The 17,602-nt window shown below is 28.6% G+C and overlaps 1 long non-coding RNA gene across 1 annotated transcript; it reads right to left on the bottom strand.

The window, feature by feature from the left end:
- Positions 1-16,580: 16,580 nt before the first annotated feature.
- On the bottom strand, positions 16,581-17,038 carry LOC122271734 (uncharacterized). The gene is made up of 3 exons (XR_006226566.3): positions 16,963-17,038; positions 16,805-16,852; positions 16,581-16,722 (listed from the first exon to the last, which is right to left on the bottom strand). It is a non-coding gene; the product is annotated as an uncharacterized LOC122271734 (long non-coding RNA).
- Between the last annotated feature and the right edge of the window lie 564 nt (positions 17,039-17,602).

Here is a 17,602-nt window from a genome sequence, read left to right as displayed (position 1 = left end):
TCGTTTCAAAGCAATCGGGTGGAGAGGACCCTTGATCAGCGTATTATCGTGTTTTTAGGATATAACCTTTTCTGAATTAGTTTTAAGAATAAAATTTTGTTTTTAAGAAATAACAAACAGGGGCAAGTGGAAGAAAAAAAAAGAAGGTATAAGTGTGCACATGATAGAAACTTTAAAAAAAAAAAATGTTTTCATATTTAGTTTCGTTTTTTATTTCAACCAAATTATCAAGTATTAATAAAGCACTCATCTCAGAAACGTGGGCTTATAATCTCCCCCCCCCCTGAGTTGACTTCTGCAACAGGCGACTGCAAACGAATATACTGGTCATTCTTCACGAAAGAGCTATTCCTTTCCATAAGCCTTCCGTCATTTGGCGATTATCATCGCACATCCTGAAGTGATAAAGACTGCCAATATAGTCCATGACTTGGTCGATTGTATGGTAATAGATCACCACCACGCCCATACGAAGGGGGAATCAGAGGGATTCGGCGAAACGACCCTTACACGTAAATTTCATATCAATTTTAAAAGTTAATCTCGAATCAAAGATAATAAAAACAAACCTACCGGCTAAAAAGAACCATACCTTGTTTTAAACGTTAATTTTTGTGTTTGATTTGGTACTCTTCTAAATACAAAATAATAGCTGAAATATCCGATTTTAATTTGTTTATAAAAAGAATGTTTTGTCACTATACATGAATTTAATACTATGAAGAACAGTTTAAGTAAAATATTTTCGTGTTTCAATATATTTCAGACATTTTATGTTGAACAAAATACGGCTTTGAAGGTGTAGCATATTTATCGATAAAACCAGACAGAATTTTTGATACCTTTTTGGTCCTAGAAATATGACAACTCGAATGAAAATTAGTAATCGTACGGCAAAATAGACTCTACTTTATAGCTTTTTGTAAATTAAATATTGTTAAAATTTTAGATACTTCCCTTCAACTCTCAAATACCACACTTTTTTTCAATTTTTTTCTTCATTATCTTGCTTACGTTAGGGCACTAACCTCGGTCGCGGATTAAAGCTCGTCCCGATTCAGATCAATAAAAATAAAATTATTTGGGAAGTAAAGGCGGTAGGCGCGCAAGATTCATTGTAGATCTCTCCCAAACCTCAGCTGTCAAGATAAGGGTAATTGCTTTCAGGTGCGTTAAATGGCTCCCCTGTAACGGGCTTGGCTTAATACTCCCTAGGAATGATATAGCTGTTTTCTCTTGGCTGAGGGAGATTACTATTTTTCCTGGTATGAAGAAGGATTTTTCCTCTCCGCAAGAGTGAGATCGAAGTCTTGGTCATCAGAGGGGAAAGTCTTAACTATCAGAGGGAAAATGCTCTAAGAATGAAAGAAGCGAAAGAGCTTTACCTTCGACTTACCACCATTTCAGGAATAGCTTATCTTGTCTAGCGAATTGAAATGGATTTATGTAGTGTTTCAGCAATTTTAAATAAACTATAAAATTAAATCAAATTTCGATTATCAGAAAATTTTTTCTAAACATTGAAAGTCGTTATTAACAATCACATTAAAGAAATATTTGAAATCTTTAAGAATTTTTTTAATTGTAGTTCAAATCTAATTTTTCATTGATTACAATTATTACGTCAATTAGATTTAACGAAATCGATAATAATGTTATTATTATGATTAATAATTTTAAACTATATAATTTATCATCTGTATCAAGGAGGTTTGAAAATGTAACACATATAAGAATTTAACATAATATAGTAACTGCACCGTAGAAACATAATTAAAAATTATAAATTTTTTTTCAAGATTTCATTATGATTGAAACTATTTCTATGAATTGCTATTCAAGCCGTGATACAGACTTGCGAAATAAAAAACTAAATTAAATTCATCTGACATATTCAGTACAGAACTGAGAAATCATTCAATAGTCTTTAATAGTATTAACAAAATATTTTCACGGCAATTTTATTTATTACTATTAAGCACAACATTGTTAAATGCGGTTTTATAATTAACTCACTTTTTTTCACAAACCCAAAGTTTTTTTTTCTTACTTTTTCATAAATCTTGATCCTGAAGCTTTTCTTTGTAAAACTTAGTTGCTCTTTTCCTCAAATAAATTTTTCGACAATTTATTAGCTTTCAGAAAAATCACCTTTTACTACAAAATAAATTAAATATAGTTAGTTGGTTTTTGTCATACGAAATGAAGGAATGTAAATCAATTTGCTCAATCCAAACAATTTTTTATATTTAAATGAAATTATATTTTTACAAAAATAAAAATAATATGTACAGAAACCCTTTTTTACACATAGAATGTCAAATGAACAACGCCCTTAAACTACATTTTTAAAATTCTTTCAAAAGTAAAGTTGAACTATTAGTTATATTAGATGTCACAAGAAGCGAGGAAAAATATAATAAAAACTGTACCAATAATTTATGAGGTAGGAAACATTCAAAATATTGAAAAAAGTTTGAATAGCAGAATTAAAAGAACGTTTTTTTAAATTCAATTAAAATTATTTCTCAAGAAATAATTTAGTCGTGTTTAGGTCATGAAGTTTCTCATACTTAAAAAACGTTTCAAAGACCAGCAATAAATTACAAACGAAAACTAGTATTTTTGAACATCCTATGCCAAAAAATAAAGCAATTAACTTGAATGATAGATTAAAAAAAGATTGATGATGGATTGATAGATGAAATAAAAGATTTTAATTTGCATTGATTACTTTGGTTGTTATTTGCAAACCCTTACATACTTATGGAGATGTGAAAATTTCAATAAAATAGAAATTTTTTTCGAGCATTTTTTTGGGCTATAACATTTCAAATAATCAACGAAATTTTCGGAACTATTGTCAATTTATATTAAAATTGCTATTTTAAAGTTTATATAAAAAATTGCTAAAAATTTCTCAAGATATGAGCTTTTAAAGTTGTTTTTTCACTCCATGCGTGGAATAATTTTAGAAATGTTTTTATATATTTAACATTTTCATCCATTTGACATTTTTATATATTTATTATATATTAAACAGGTGATTAAGAATTTAATGCATTCTTTAAAAAGTAATGATAATCACGCCTCCACTCCAAACTAATCATCATGTACATTAGGGAAAAGATATACCACGTTATTGCTATTTTATCATGGAACTCAGAAGACAAGAAAACCCTTAATTTAAGAACTAATTTTTTTGTGAAGGGCCTTTAAGAACTGAGTTTGCGTTACTTGAGTGATTACTATTGATTACTATTGATACTATTGATATTATTCTACTAATTCTATTCATATTATTCTACTAATTCTATTAATATTATTCTATTAATTTTTCATGTGTACTATCAAAAAATACACAATTGTAAAGTTAATTTTTTTAAAATTTGTCAACCATATTAAATTTAATGGCAATTAAATGAATACCAAGGTGACCCTTGGACGATTAAATTTTTAGTGCTAAATTAAACCCTACAAATGACCTAAAGTATCTCTAATGTTATAAAATAATCTTCTTCGTATTTCTTGAGAAATTAATAAAAATGTCAAAATCTGAAAGTATCTTTCCCATTATTGTAGGGCAGTGTGTATTATTGTTACTCAATAGTTGTATTCTTTGTTGAATAATTACTCGCACAAACATGCAGAAGTAGAGCGTCTATTAATATGCCATTTAAAATTAAGTTTAAAATAATGTAAAACATGTGAATACTTTACAAATTCGACCGCTGTCCAGATTTAGCTATTGGGGCCCAGACCACCACCTCGTATTTTGATAGTCAAAAAACCAAGTTCGAGAAAAAAAATATGTTTCTTCAGAGAAAGAACCTTTTTCCGTAAGGTTGTGTATTACAATTAATTACTTGATGTTTTTTGCCTCTATGAATCGGACTTTAAATCGTGAAACTCCAATCAAAAGTTCTTCAGAGGGATTTCATTTAAATTACACGCCTTATACATGTAAGAACATTATTTTCAAAGTGTAGGCGAAGATACATATAACTGAGAACATATTCTATGAGAAATGATCTATATATATATATATTATGTATATATACACACACTGGAATTTCAGCTAGGAAATTCTAATGCACGAAATATTCGTAAAGGTTCATAAGCATTAAAAATAGTCTTGAATGTATGCACACAATGTAATTTTTTTCAATTTTTGAATATTAATCTGATTTATTTGTATAATCAATAATCTGAAGAATATGTAAGTAAAAACTGTTAACTCCATTGCGCATAGGATTAATATTTTTCCCCTTTAAGTTTGGAATATTTGGCTTAAAAGTATAAACTTTATGCAACAATTAACCAGTATGACGACTTTTATTAAAGGATTAAAAAAATAATTAAAAAAAACATGGGGTGCTCTGTTGCTTTCATGAACTTTAGTTATTCGCTTTACGGGTTTGAAGTTAAAACACACAAAATATGCAAAAAATACATACAAGTTGCTATTTTCAAAACCGCTTTAAAATTAGCTAAAAAATGTAGGCTCTTTTTTTAACTATAAAGCAATCTCTTTAGATTAAACTATTTTTTTAAATAATTATCAATAATTTTATTAAACAATTTTATTTATTACAAAATTTTATATGAATGCGGGTTTGACCTATCGGGGAGCATTCATGGGTTTCGCATATGTGATTTTTAAATGAACGTTTCTAAACGCAGATGAATATTTTCCTTTGAAATCATCTGAAATACACTTATAATAGATTTTCGTCCTGTGTTTCACCTTTATTCTAAATTAAAATTCATTAAATAAAACTAATTTGCCACCTCGAATTGATTCGACATACTCAAACTGAGCCATTTTGTTTGCACGTAAATCTTTTCCTGATAATCTAAACGAATTTTTAGTAACTATTCGAGTGTTTTTTATAATTAAAAAAATACCTAAATATATTTTTGCTTATAATTAGAGCGTCAGAAATTTTTTTTTTAAACGGACACCATCATTCACCAATCTGCGTCAAAAGATTATTAATATGCTACCTTTGTAATTTTTTGCCTACACTTAAAGGCGACGACAAATGAACCAACAGCAATGAAAGCATTCTTTTTTAAAAAAAAGTGAAAGCATTCCTTTATAAAACTTAAGTGCCACGAATATCTTTTTCGAAACATATTTAATTTTTTAATCTTTTTTAATTATTATTTTGCAAAAAAACTTTTTTTAATCGAGTCCTTTAACGTTTATGAGTTTTTTGAATATTACGCAATAAGGAAATTTTAATCATAAAGCATCTTTATGGTAATACCATGCTACTATTCATAAAGCGTCTTTATGAACGGTAACAACTTCACGAAATAACTATCATTGTGGTACACTGATTTTTTTTCACTATCATTTTACAGTTTCAAAAAAATAAAAAAAAGAAAAAAAGAAGCAAATGCTATAGTTTGATTATTCCCAGCATTTACAATCGGATCATGCATTACAGTATGGCGTTTAAATTTAAGTATAAAAAATGCATGCTTGCGTCTTGAATTGCTGATGATACTAATTTTTTAGAAAATTATTTTTAAGATCTTAATCTTAAATTTCTTTACTTTTTACTGATTTATCCCTTCTCATTCAAGAATAAGAGGTGAATAAGAAAGCTTTTCTCCCTAAAAATCCCTTGCTCCTCCGAAAAATTCCGCAAGTTTCACTCTCCAACTAAAGGAAGAATTAATCAACTATGACGCTTAAAAGCGAGGTAAATCGGTTTTCTATTTGAAACCCTTTATCGTCTTTGGCATCATAAAGATTTGGCGAGTAATGATCTGCAGGAGAAGGGTTTCTTTTTCAATAGAGATCCTCCACCCAATCCATCAATCATTCAGGTAGGGGAGAAACTTTTGGGCAAGACCTACAAGACAGCGGAGCGCAATGCAGACCACATTGCCAGTACCATTCCTATAAAACTGGAGTTCCTTGCGCATCACAGATATTTTGTTCTCATGATTTCTAGTTTTTTATAAATTTGTTTATGCTTGCCATTTTTTTAAAAAATATTTAGTTAAGAAGTCTGTTTAATTTTTTATTGATGAAACTTATAACATGTTCATAACTAAAGTTGTTTTCAACTGCAAAGTACCGAATGAAGAAAGAGGAATGCTTAAAGTATCAAAATCAAGGAAACTCTTAAATATTCTAATAATTTCTTTTCTGAAAGCTAAATATGTCAATGTAAACCTCTCGAAATTTAAGATTTTTGTAAATCAGCAACCAAAGGTGGCACTGTAAACATATAGAACAGTGAAAATATTTCTAATAACAAGAACAATGAACAAAAACTACTTATAAATTCACTCAACTGTGTATTTCTGATATACACACCGGCAACTGCGGATTTCTGTCATACACCGGCAACTGCGGACTTCTACTATACACCCCGGCAACCGGGGACTTCTGTAATACACGCCGGCAACTAAGGACTTTAAAAATGCATTTTTAAAAAATACGGGAACAAATTTAATGCGAATCAATCACAGTGCTATTCTAACCGAACAAATGCTGTATGAGAGCTAAATACTCTCAGATTAACTAAAAAAATGATTTTTTTTAAAATACCTTTTTCAGTGATTAGTCATTAATTGTGTTATTTTTCTGCTCTGAGCGAGTGTTAATTCCGAAACTAACACAACATATTTCCAAGACAGGTGGACAAATAGATTATACCATCTAGCTTGTCATGAGGGGTTTCTTTTAAATGTTTTCGAATTTTCTAAGAATTATTAAAACAAAAATTTGAAGTAAATTCAGATTAATACAAGCAATTTTAAAATCAGATATTTTAACAACGTGCATTGAGTTGGCTAACAAGGTATCTCGGAGGGACAATATTAAGAAAATTTCAGTAGATCTCATAATTAGCTAAATATACTTTACGGGAAACACTAAATTTACTTTTTTTTATTATCATGCTTGAGTTAGAACAATTTAGATTCTGATTTAGAAATTTAAGCAAAAATCAGTATTTAATTAATATTTATGATATATTCATCCATAATGAGATTAAACCTAAAATTGAAATTTTTTATGGATGATCCAGTTATTTCAATTTAATTTAAAAACTACATTCATTAACGGTTGATTCAACGATTAAATTATTACTTTCTAGCGATGTGATAAGAACATTCTAGTTAGCTTTTAACTATTATCTAAGTTGCACATTGCGACTCAACTTTGTGAATTTATTTAGCGGAATTAGTTATAAAAATATGTCCAAGAAAATTTGCGGCCTCCCAAATTCGTTCGAAGATTTACGTATAGTCTTTCTACTTATTTATTTTCAAATTGATTCAATATTAAGTTGATCGCTTATTCTTAGATTAGCTTAATCACAGATTCACTCCCTTGCCCAGTACGAGCCACTGACCCCTCTCCTATTCAGAAATACATTGATTCCGTCACAGATTTATAGCCGTATTGCAAATTTACCGGTCCATCTAATTCATTCATTAATTCATTCCCTATATTCCTAAATTATAGCAATTAGTTTATTTATTCTTATTGATCAATCACTTACTAATACAAAATGCCTCTTGTTAATAACTTTCGACTGAAAGATATTAAATGGTGTTATATTAGGGAATCAACCATTAGAAACCAATATTGTTAATATACATCATACAAATACATAAAAACTTTGCGATTTTTCCACATGAGGTGATATAATTTTTAATCTAAATTTTGATTACTAACCGAATTCAAAATGAGGAAAAAGTTTTACAGCCCGGAATACTCCAAGAGTATGCGTTCTAAAGAGTATGTATACATACGAATACAATATGTAATACGAACCTAACGTATTAAAATCCATTCTTTGTGATTTTTTACTGCTAGAGAGAGAAAATTTTGATACCGTAGGCAGTGAAGGGAGAATCACGCGATTTCCATCCTTAAGGGGTTAAAAACAATATAAGAGAAGATCTCACTAATTTGATTGTTCAATAGTTTGTTATTTTTTAACTTTAGTCATGTCCATCGCCAAATGTTTGGCGATGGACATTTGTTAAAATTCCAGAGTCCCCACTTCAAAGATCTATTCATAACAATACATTTTCCCCTTTGACACATTGAGTTATATCCTTGGCCAAAGGATACTTTGAGAAAGCCTTTCCATTTCCCTTCTAACCTTCAGTAAGAATTCGTCCCGAATAGGGACGAAATATATAGCACCTTCAAATCCCGTTCCACTGTCTCCCCTACATTTTTGGTGGGGGTGCGTGTACTTCCTGGGATGTTAAGTACACTGTCACAGAAAAAGTGGAATTGCAACCTGCGGGGGGTCAACTAGCTTTCAAAAGATATCAGAAAAGACTCACTCTACATTATGCTTTTTCTCCTTCTAACTTAAAAAATTTTTCTTTTTAAACTCTAAAACAGCTTCATTTATTTTCAAAATTGTTTTATCATTTTATTTAACATGCACATTTTCTAATTACATCTTGAATTGTTTATTATTTTGATTTGATTCTTTAGAGAACTAATAATAACCAGAGTATTTAAATTTATAAAATTTTGCTATGTAGTCATATGAAAGTAATTCATACAAAGTAACTACATTAAAAATAAATTTATATTTTCTCTATAAATCAAATAAAGTTTGTTAGCCTTTTTAAAAATTTATTTGCTAATTTGTAAAACTTTTTATGTTAAAGTAACACCTTGAGTACAAGATTTTATTTTTTATTACTTGTTTAATTTTTTCTTTGAATTACAATTCAAATACAAATATTTTTCGCAACCTTTTTTTTTTAATATTAATTAATTTTTTTCAATTTTTTTAAGGATTGTTACACCGTTTTGAAACTAATTAAATTCTACCACTTTAAAAAACTATGTTGACATTTAATCCATTGTTTAAGCAAATATGGTTCCTTACTGTGTAAATTCGATTTAGACTTAAATATTTGAATTTCGTAATTTGAATGCACTAAAATAACCTTCACTAGAAACTAACTTCATTTTATTTATTACTTTTGCTAACTACATTTATTATTGTATAAATAACTCTGAATTGGAATTATGATTCGATCTTAAAAAATAAACACCGGGGATATTTGTTATTTGTCACAAATTGAAGCATCAAAATTAAAAATTATTCGATTTAATGATCCCAAAATTTAAAATCATATTAAGACAGATCTAGTTTCCGATTATATCACTTAACTTATTCTAATAGCTCAGCTCGGATACATTAAAAACCTCACCCACACACTCATATTCATCATTTTTACTTACATTATTTCTACTTAATTATAGTTACTTTAAAAACGTTTCGCCAGAGATATTATTTAACAATAATGCAAGAAAAAAAATCCTTATTGATCTAAAGCAGTTATTTAGTATAAATTCATTAAACTGCATATTTTGAGAGCGCAGTTTGATATGAAGTTTATTTTGAAGGAATAAAGGAAAATATAACTTATTTATTAAAAAGCGAATATATTTCATTTATCAGCTTTTGGTTGTTAAACGGTATTTATATTTTATCAAATAATTTTTATGAAGTAATATCTTGTGATTACTTTATATAATAAAGGAACTTCATTTTTATTTTCAAGCCTTTAACTTAAAATTATTATAACCATAATAATAATAACAAAGAAAGTGGCAAAAGTGGGTAACAAACGCATTTTATGTGTAACTGCCGTAAATAAAAGGACAAATAAATAACTTATAAAAGTATAACTTATTTCTCAGAAGCTCCTTAAAACCTATCTTTGATAAGCTTTATAATTTTCTAAACGTAGAAGTAAAATTATAAGAAAATTGATGTAACTCTTTCATTTCAGTTTTGAGGGTTCATAAAAAATACCATCATTTCTGTCGAAAAAATAAATTATAACATTTTCGACTAATAAGCTGAAGTGACAGTTTAAATTTATTTTTCTAATAGATCATTTCGATGGATCAATTAAAAACAACAAAACAAAACAATTCTATGTTACATTTTAATACATAGATTAGTGAAGCTGCTCACTGTAATTAATATAAATATTTATCAAAATGATCGAAATTAATTTATAAAAAAGTACGATACCGAAATTTTTGAAAGAAAAGGAATTTATTGATTTTCATTAAAACTTACAACATAACAACAGATAGAGACAAGTTTACTTTACAAAATTTTATGAAATACAAAAAATTATGTTTATCTAAGAGATATATTCATATAGATGGTATGCTGGCTAACCCTGGGAGGTTTTCGTGTTTTTCCCCTCCATGAAACGCTAATGTGGGTTTGTTTTCTTATATTTTAATTAAATATAACTACACTAATTAAAGTTTGCAGTGCAGAAATTTCTACTCTCCATGAACGGCAAAGGAGGGTCAGGGAAGAGAAATTAAAATAACACATTGATTACATACTTCTTTCTATCAATATAAAAGAGCGAAAAATAGCGAATAAAAATTGCATTACACACTTTTAATATGAATTCGAAGAATTTCTCGTTATTAAATACATAAGGTATTGCATAATTACTACTCTTAATATGTATTTTTAGAATATTGCGAAAAAAAAGTTTTAAAAAGTGTATTAATTAGGATTTACAGATTAATGTTAAAGCAATAAAAAAGACTAATAGTTTCAAAATCTAGTGAATCAACTAAGGAATCAGGTCTGAAAACATCAAAACAAGTTTGACTGTCTGAAGTAACAAAGAGAAGCTTAACTCTAAGTATTACAACTTATTTTTATTTTTTAATTTATCGTGATGAAATTTCGTGGTGCTTATAATAATCACATTTCTCATTCTTTCTATTTCATCTGGCAATCAAACTGGTTTCAATATTTTCAGTGTTGCGTTCCTAAGCAGAGATTAATTATATTTCGAAACCGTTTGTATTTTTCTCTCGTGAATATTAATTATGTCCACTAATGTTCTTTTACTTCCTTTTTTTTTTAAAGAATTTTACAATACATGCGTATATTTTCCAATTTTTCTTCATTTACTGTTTTAAATAAAAATTTCATAATACTTTAGTGTTCTTGTGTATTTACATTAAAGCTCTAAAAACAGGCATAAGTGATTGTTCATGTTTGGATGACGTGTGGTCTTGTGTACTAGCTATTTTTTTTCTCCTTACCATGGAAAAACAAACTATCCCAGCTATTAGAGTAATTAAAACTATTTATGGAATGGAAAAATTGCAACCTTCTAAATTTCTTTAACGTAAATGCTTTTTTAAACCTACAAATGAGTGCACGATATATTTTTTTTAAACAAAAAGGAACACTGCAGTTTTGTGATGCTTTATAGTATATTGGAATATCTTTACGTCATTGTCTCGATTTTAATTAATCTCACTTTATACAGAAGCTAAATTTTTTAATTCTGAAATACCTTTGAAAAACATGGAAAAAGGTTTAAAAAAAGGGGAATAATGTATTTAAAAAATAAATGAATAAAAACAAGAGAATTATTACTACTAAATAAATAAAATGTATATAAAATGAACGAATTTTCAGCGAATATAATTTTCAGAATAAATTACAAGCTTATAAATAAAAAGTAAGCTATCGGTTCTTAAAACGCCCCCATATCAGTTCTTCAAAAGGACAGAGAAAGAAAAAGATTTTCAAAAAGAGTTGAACAGGGAGAAAGCAAGACTACCTACGGAGAAGATTAGACCCCAATCAATTAGACCCCAACTTCCACCCCCAATCTCTTGGGGGTGGAAGTTGCCTTCCTCTCTTACTCAAAGGTGGAAAGTGACTTGAGTTTCAAAGGCAATATTACAAAAAATAATAAAGATAAAAAAAATTGACCTACATTTTCGTGAATAGGAAAGATTGAAAAAAATTATTAGTATATTTTTTGAATTGATCACTCCGATTTTTAAACAAGAAAATTCGATTCAAAGTATGACAAGCCCGCCATAGATTTTACATGCTAAAAGCAGAATTGAGGAGTCTGCTTGGTTCAACACTTTTCTCCCGGCAACCACGATTGGGGACCCGACTTTCCGATCATTTGAGCTCGACCCATGCTCATTGTTCGCCAAGGTTATGACCCTCTATCCCACCTTCAGGCTGGAACATCCTAGGATGGACAGAGCATAGCCCTTCTGAAATATTAAAATCTGAGTCTCAGTAATATAAAAAAGTAATTTAATAATATCCAAAAATCAAAGTGGGAATATATATGAAGATTTTACTAGTCGCAAATACTGATTGTTATGCTGGCCTATTCTGCGCCATTTGGTATAATGGAGTTTATTAGCTTCTTTTTTCTTTTCTTTCTTTCCTTTTTTTTAAAAAACAATAGTGTTGCAGTTAGCAAAACAATTTACCCCTTTCTCATACACAATTAATTTTACCAACTATTTAATTAAATTTTAGCAATTTTAAAAATCTTATTCTTTACTCCACTACGTTTATTATTTCTTCGTTAATATGCTAATCAACTTCTTTAGTACTTTATTTCAGGTTTTCTTTAAGTAAAGTTCCTTTTTAGATTATAGTCAAGTTTTTTTTTAAGGAATTATTGTCTGCTAGCCAAAAATAAAACCTTGTTAAGAAATTAAAGACATTCCGCTGTTTAAAATTATTTAATGCAAAACAGCTGATTATTTTCAAAGCATACTATTTTTTCGAAAAAATAATGAAAATCATTGATTGACTTTTTTTTTGTTTCTCGTGACTTCAGCATAGATTATCCAAAATAGTGTTGATGTTTAATATGCCAATACAAAGAGTATAAAGATACCGAACATAAAAAGCTGTCGATTACGTAGCCAAAATTTTTAAGCGTCTTAAGATGTCTTAATGTCGTCCTAACATCTTAGTTGTGAAATTAAATTTTTAATTATCTGACCACGTGTGATTCACTAATTATTTCATTATATCTTTCACTCTTTCTTTATGATTCCATGTAGATTTTTTTCCGGATAATATTCTAAACTCTTTTGTCTAATTTTTTACTTTTGCATGATCCCCAAGTTATTATTGTAGTATAATTTGTTATCAGGAAAAATGCTTTATTTTGTTAAGCAGGAAATACTAAAAATTGAAATTTGTAAGAAGATTCCGAAGCCGTGCCAATTTTAGAATCATCTGATATAATAGAAAATGCAATAAAAAATACACAATTTCCGAACTTATTTGATTGAAAAAAAAAGAAGAAAGAAAGAAACGTGGCAAGAAGACTGACATATTTTTTACAGAAACTGTGAAAACCAATTTTTCCTATATTTCGTCAAATGAGGATAAGAATGATATTGCTCCAAGGGACCTACTCAATAATTTTCCTACTTTCAGAAGGAAATCTGTTTGATCGAAACATATTTCCTTGAAAATTAAAACGAGGAAAAAATTAACTTTTATTATTTATCCAAGCTATTCCATTTATTTAATGATAGCGGTATCTAGGTTAAGGATATGTGATGGAAGCCCCGTTTACTATTATACTATAAAAACATTAAATCATGTGGCTTTAATAATTTATTTTAAGCAAATTATTTTATAATTTTAAGCAAATAAGGGTGTAAAAATAAACTTGATCAAAATACTCCGAAAGTATACCCTAAAATATATATAGAATATACTTTGGAATCGATATATAAAAAATACCTTTTCAAGCAACTTCGAGTAGGGCGGAAAAGCTAACTTAAAAATGCACACCTTGATATTTATGCATATTTGTAAACTAAAGATGTGAAAATAAAACAGACACATATAAATCTATTGCATAACAATTTGTTTAAATATTGCTAAAATGAAATGCAAATTTTTTCAAAAATTACAAACCATTCCAAGTCCTCATAATATTCAAATGTGTTTTCAGGTCACATGTATTCTCTAGCCTATCTCAGCACTAAATCTAAGCGAAGGTTATTAAAAAAATCTTTCTTTAGAAAATGAATAGGTTTCAACAACAAAAAGTCTTGGCTGTCCCGTAGGTTAGAATCGAAGCTATCCGCTACGTCCATTTCATCTAATGAAAAAGCAAAAGAATTAAATGTTTCAATTCGATTTCCTAATAATTCTTCTGCGATTGTTTGAGGTTCTATCACCCCTTTTGCTATGAGATCTTCACAAATCAATTTTTTGAAAATATTCTTAAAAGGTACTCGCTATCAACACTATTGTCTAAAGAAGAGGGCAACGCATCTTCTATAGGCCCCTCATGGAATATCTTAAAAACTTTCAAAAGGTCTCTGGATTGAAACATCTTGTCCAACGTGATAGCCGCTATTTGATCATTTCCCCCCATTGCTCACGCGAAATTTTAATTTACCTGAAAGCAGGATTTTGGTTTAATTCATCATAAATACGTGTAAAGGAAAATTTGGAAAAAATTATCAATCGTATCATGTAACTCTTTCTCAGGAGGAAAAAATCCACGTGGTACTTTGCTTTCGGGAACTTTCTCTCTTCCCATGATGTACTCTATCCACCAAGGTTTCAAAATCACTCCTTCACTAGTTGGTTAGAAGGTTTTCCAATGCTTTTTGTATTTTCTTATATGCACAGTTACAGTACAGCTCAAAAGTATCAGTACACCTAGAAACTTATAAAAAAATGGCAAAATTCAAAGTGTCATAACTTCTTTAAAAATGATCAAAAATGCTTCTGCTTTAGCTCATTTTGAAGCTGAAAATCTCCACTTTTATGTACTCGAATTGTTTTTAATTAATATATTTTGCAACTATGTACAATTACACTCTAAACATTCATAGAAAATTGTATTAATTTTTTGTGAAGTTTGACGCGATGTACGGGCACAAAGGAGTTAGATATTGTTAATTTTTATTATACCATTAAAAAATTTGAACTTTTAGCTTTCATTTAAAAAAAACATTTAAAAAAAACAAAAGATTTTTTGACGAAGTTATTGTCAAATAAAAAAAAGGTTTTTTTTTCAGAATTTAATGATTTTTCAGCAATTATAATGAATTCCGCACAGGAACTATTTAGGTTCGTCCTCCTACCTTCGTCATATCATATGTGGAGAGTCCTTCAAGAGCAGTGGCGAAAAATAGACAGGATAACATTAAAAAAACTGATTGATCGGATGCCCCGAGTGTGTGCTGCAGTTATAAAAGCGCGGAGAGGATATTTTGAAGAAAGCAAAATATGATGTAAAATATTTTTTCATTATTATATTTTTTTTTCAAATTTTTTCTGAGAAAAATACGAAAAAATAAATTTCAAAATATTAAATTGTAAACGTTGATTCTTATTTCATTATTATATTTTCCAAAAAAAAAGTTAAAATTGTTATAATAAATTATGAAATAATATTTTCGAGAAGTATTAAATTTTAATTTATTTTAATTAAAAATTTTCATATCATATTATAATTACACTAAAATTCATTAAAATTGCTGAAAAATCATTAAATTCTGAAAAAAAAACTTTTTTTTTTATTTGACAATAACTTCGTCAAAAACATGTTTTTTGGAATTTTTTTCTTTAAATGAAAGCTAAAAGTTCAAATTTTTTAATGGTACAGTAAAACTTGTGTAAGTTGACCACTTGTGGTGCATTGTTTTAGTGGTCAACTTAGGCAAGTGGTCAACTTATAGAGGGGGTGGGTCATTGTTTACTTTTTCGTTTCCTACATCATGTTGCTGTATATTTAATTTTTTTTTTACTTGACTTAAAAGTTTTATTCAGAAAATATGCAAATTAATATCTTAAGAAATGTGTTTGAACCTGAATGAACTTCAATTTGATGCACATAATTCTAATATTTAACTAATTTTTTTTTTAATTATTTCGTTAGTTATGCATGTGAAGTGTTTAATAAATATAATTTCTTAAAATATCAGAAACACGAAAACACATAATTTGAAAACTTTAACAAAATAAAATTATTTGAACACTTTAAAATTTATTTACTACACTTAAAGATCAAAGACTATAAATAAGGGATCAAAGCATATTTCAGAGCATTCATTTATTCAAATGCTCACTATTGCAACTGGAATAGCAACTTTTCAACTAACACACCTGTTTTCAATGAACGGATGAAAGAAATTATCAAAAGCTGACCCCTTACAGTTTCCCCTGATGGTCAACTCACAAAAGGGTTTAGATTAGCTTTTTACACTATTTCACCAAACAAGTGAAATTTTAACATACATTGCCTAAATGACAGAAAATTTTCTGAATTTTTTTTTTCTGGTCAACTTATGAGGGTCTTAGAATAGAATTTCATAATACTCCTTGATAAAATTGACTTATTTCAGTGGTCAACATACAAGATAGACAGGTGGTCAAGTTACAAAGGTTTTGCTTCTTTATATTGTATAGGAAAAATTCCGTTCTTGATAATTGAGGTCAACTTATGCAGGCGCCCAACTTACAAGGGTGGTCAACTTGGCAGGTTTCACTGTATAATAAAAATTAACAATATCTAACCCCTTTGTGCCCGTACATCACGTCAAACTTCACAAAAAATTAATACAATTTTCTATGATTGTTTAGAGTGTAATTGTACATAGTTGCAAAATATATTAATTAAAAACAATTAAAGTACATAAAAGTAGAGATTTTCAGCTTCAAAATGAGCTAAAGCAGAAGCATTTTTGATCATTTTTAAAGAAGTTATGACACTTTGAATTTTGCCATTTTTTTATAAGTTTCTAGGTGTACTGACACTTTTGAGCGGTACTGTATCGATCCTTTACAGGTTCCCACCACGACAAATACATCGATTCCAATGTGAAAGGCTCCCTCTTGTTTACAATCATCTTTGAAGATTCTAAAAAACATAGTTAGATATAGATAACATTATAAACCAATAATTTTTTATTAACCATGCACTGTATAAAAATATTACTCACTTCAGAAACATCAGATTTCAACGGCTTAACTTTCTTCGCAGCAACGTTCTATCAAAGGAAAAAGAAACATTTATTTAGTTCAGAAATACATTTTAAAAATCAATCATGAAATACATGTTATAATCTCATTTTTAAATGACTTATTCAATAGATTTTACTTAGTTCAGATTCACTCTTCCTTTTCAAGGTATCCATGACTTAAATGTGTTCAGTTAAAAAAAAGAATTCTGAAATCTGTTGATAAAAAAAAAAAAAAAAAAAAAGCATAACTATAGGACCAACATAGGTTAAAATATCTATAGCTTCAAAGAAGAGTTTGAAATCAAAATGTATAAATGAATATTAATACTTATACTTAGGGCTTGATGATGAGGAGTAACAACACGAGGTTAAGATTTGCGAGGACAAGCCGACAAATAAGCACTTCTTTTCAGATGTTTCCACCAACAAAAAAGTTTACACTTCCGTTGAGGAAGAAATAAGCACCCTTTGACTTCGATCAATAACCGACCAAAGCATAGATGACGTCACTTCCGGGTTAACAGAGCTCCACATACTACGTCACCAAATTTATACATTTAAAGTTGACGGATACAACGCATTTTTTAAAATTTATACTTCTTTTAAAATATTTTTCTAAAAACTATTCATTTCAAATCAATGGTAATTGAATAGAAAAAAATATTTATGTATTTATTGGCCAAATTAATGGGAATGTTGTATTTATTGCTTAGGTGAAATGTAAAAAATCGCCACATTATTATTCATGCCAATGATGCTTAATTAATTTAAATAGAG

This window comes from Parasteatoda tepidariorum, chromosome 3 (assembly GCF_982258835.1).
Source record: "Parasteatoda tepidariorum strain Cologne lab strain chromosome 3, Ptep-v5.0, whole genome shotgun sequence".
Taxonomy (NCBI): Eukaryota; Metazoa; Arthropoda; class Arachnida; order Araneae; family Theridiidae; genus Parasteatoda; species Parasteatoda tepidariorum.
This window is presented reverse-complemented; position numbering and strand designations above follow the sequence as displayed.